Here is a 3,819-nt window from a genome sequence, read left to right as displayed (position 1 = left end):
ACTTCACACCTAACCTATATAACAACCTATACAAATTCAAAGCTAACCTAACTACCCATTCTTCACTTTTTCACACACTCATGCATTCTTTTCTTGATCACAACTCATATGCATCGATTATTATTGAGCTTCACTTTGGGGCATTTTGACCCCTTTTTATTACTTTTCTTTTTCTTTCTTTTCCTATTTTTTTCTTTTTTTTATTGATATATATTTTTTTCTTTTTTTCTTTTCTCATTTTTTTCTTTTCAAACTAACATATATATACAAGAGCATCAATGCATATGGTTTTACATTTTAATTAACACATGAGTATGTACCCAATTCCCAATGTTTTCAATAGAAATACAAAATACCATTTTCTCTCAACCAATGTCCCAAGTTTCCCCACACTTGAATGATACACACTCACTAGCCTAAGCTAATCAAAGATCCAAATAAAGGACATTTATTGTTTTTCGCTTTAAGACTTGTAATGTGCTAAAATTAAGAACAAGTGGGTTAATCATAGGCTCAAAGTTGGCTAACAATGGAAGATAAAAGGTAAGGCTATTTGGGTAAGTGAGCTGAATGAAATGATGTCCTCAATCATATAAATACATGTATACACAAGCTAATGGAGATAAAGAATCAAACAAATCAAAGATTACAATCATAGAAAGAGAATAATGCACACAAGAAGGAAAAAAAGTGGTTATAAGATGTAACCACACAATTAGGCTCAAAACTCACAAGCTTGTGTTCTTAGCTCAAAACATGTTCCACAATATATAGTTCAAGCAAGTTCGATGAAATATTTTTACTCAAATCAATTGGAGTGCCCTATAGATAAATTCTTGAAAAATTTCATTATTTTGATTAAGCTTATTATATATATATATATATATATGCAAAATATGAAAATGCAAAAAAATCCTAAAAGACCTAAATGTGGAATGCAAAAGTGTTGGAATTAGAAATTTGTTACCCAAAAACGTCGATTCGTCGGACGACCTCCCCACACTTAAAAGTTTGCACCATCTTCGGTGCATTCAAAGATGAGCAAGGGGGTATGGCGACTTGCCGGATTGCCACCTTCAGTTGGTGGATCAACCAGGTGCTGCATGTTCTTTGTCCTGCTTCCATTGTTGCTTATGGCACTCATCCTGAAAATAGAGGACATGATAGTAAGAAAAGTAAATGCAAAAGCAAGGAAGCATAAATTGTTGGAATGAGGTAATAATCACTAGAATGGAGTGAGTGACCCAATGTGTGACATTAATGAAACAAGTGTGTGAGTCTAGAACACACACTAGCATAAAAAGAACTATGTCACGGTTACACAAAAAAATATGCACTTCACTCATTCTAGTGTGCTTGAGATGCTCAAAACTCGTAGTTTAAAACAACCAAACAAGCAATAAAGAAGCATGAAAGCATTCAAGCCAAAAACATATGGATGCATATGATCAAGAAACACAATGCATTAAAATAAATGCACAACATCCGTCAAGAAATTGCCTAATCAAAGAAAAGAATTCAAATCACATGGTGGCCAAATCATGAAATTCAAAAAGATTAAGAAGCTTGAAGGCAATGTCATTCACTTGGTATTCACAAAGGTTAAGCATTAAAAACTCCAACCAAGTAACAATTTGTAACCTCAACAAGAGAATCCAACAACGACAATTAACAACAATGATGTTAAACTAACATCTCATCAATAATCAGCAGCAATAAACAGTAAACAAAATTAATAATCCAACACTTATTATGAAAAACAGAAAATTAATAAAAATTAAACTAACTAAACAAATAACTATCTAAAAAGAATGGTTATAAATAGTGTTTGGTAGTGTTGGATGATGGGTAAGAGAAGGAAAGAAGAAGGAAGAAGGAAAGAAATGGAAAGAAGAGAAGAAAAGAAGTGTAGCGAAAGAAGGTTATCCACGCGTGCGCGTGTAACGACGCGTACATGTGGTGATGGTGAAATGGGAGCAATGCGTACGCGTGGGTCACACGTACGCGTGGGTCATGCGTACGCGTGGTGACTTATTCAGAGAGGTGCCCACGCGTACGCGTGAGTGGAGGCACAAAGTTGGCACACTTCATGCACAACTCTCGAGTTTTTGGCTGGGAGGTGGAATTTTTGAATCCACGCGTACGCGTGGGTGACACGTGCGCGTGGATGGTCGAAAAAACTTGGGTCACACGTACGCGTGGGGCACGCGTGGGTTGGTACTCTATTTTTCAAAATTTTTCCATGTTCTTGCACCAAGCCAAGCATTTCAAACCTCCAAACAACTACCAAAACACCATAAGACCTTATTTAACATACCAAACTACCAACTAAACTCAACAAACTAAGCAAAACATGAAATTAAACAAATTTTACCAATATTTACAAAAGAGAAAAATGAAAAAATTTTACCATAGTGGGGTGTCTCCCACCTAGCACTTTTATTTATTGTCCTTAAGTTGGACTTATGAGGAGCTCTTCATCAAGGTGGCTTGTGCTTGAAGCTATCCTTGAACATCCACCAATGCTTGGATTTCCAATAAGCTCCATTCTTTAAAATTAATGCCTCCAAGCCTTGATGGAGTTCTTCACAAACCATGGGCTCCCAAAAGTGATCCTCATGTATTCCCGGATCTCATATCTTGTTCCTACACCCGTCTTTAAATTGATCATCATTTGTCCATCCGGGTGGTAAGCACGATGAATTCTCACTAAAGCGACCAAACGTCCTTCTAGACCCAAGCGATCTAGTTCTACACCAACCCTTGCAATTAAGCCTTGAACATGCAACCATCGTGAGCTTTGATTTACAATGCCAACCATTAACCATCTCCCTTTTGCTCTTAAAGCCGCAAAGAACTCTAAGTTGCCCATCCGTCTCAAGCAAACCATATTCAAGTGGGCTAATTAAGCTTAGAGATGAAAGATTTATCCACTTGAATGTAAGAATGGATGGTGATGGCTTGGGGAGAGGTGCTTCTAATGTCATTTCAAGCTTCACTCCCTTATGTTCTTCTTTGATTACCTCTACCTCTTCACAAACTTCTTCAATTTCAACCTCTTCCTCTTGGTAGCCTTCTTCTAATTCAATCTCTTCTTCATTGCTTACCAAAGGCATGGGAGATTGTGCCTCTTCTTCTTTAATCTCCATGTCGAGTCCAATGGGAGAGGATTCTATGATTCTACATTCCCATGGACTTTCCACATCTCTTAAATCTTCAACCACTTCTTTCTTTACTTCAACAAGCATAGGTTCCTCCAATTGTTCCAATACAAAATAACATTCCTCATTTTCTACCGGAGTTTCCAATCTCTCCTTCATGCTATGCTCTTAATTTTATTCTCCACATGTGCCATGGGAGTTCCTTGAGTGCTCAAGCATTAGGAGGCTAATCGGTTTACCACTTCTATCAAGGCGGCCGTCGATTCTAGTACCTCCCTTTGTATTTCTCTCTGTCCTTGAAGTAGCAAGGTGAGAGAATCATCATCCATTGGGGCTTGCGATGGATAGGAGGTTTTATCATTTTGGAGAAAGGGTTCATGATAGGAGGGTGGTTCTTCTTGGTAAAAATATAGAGGTGGTGTATATGAAATTTGTGGTTCTTGGGAGTATTGATGTTGGAATTGTGGTGGCTCTATGGATTTTCTTACATAATGGTCACAAGGATGAGGTAAGGGTGATTGGTTATATGAGGGTGAGGGTCATAGGAAGGTGTTTGGTGAAAAGAGGCTTGTGAGTGTAGTTGAGGGCTATGTTGAGGATGAGGTTCATAGGCATGTGGTGGTTGTTGACAAGTACAATAAGGACTACCACATCCATT

The sequence above is a fragment of the Arachis ipaensis genome, chromosome B04 (assembly GCF_000816755.2).
Source record: "Arachis ipaensis cultivar K30076 chromosome B04, Araip1.1, whole genome shotgun sequence".
Classification (NCBI taxonomy): Eukaryota; Viridiplantae; Streptophyta; class Magnoliopsida; order Fabales; family Fabaceae; genus Arachis; species Arachis ipaensis.
The sequence above is the reverse complement of the archived record's forward strand: the minus strand, read 5'-3'. Positions refer to the sequence as shown.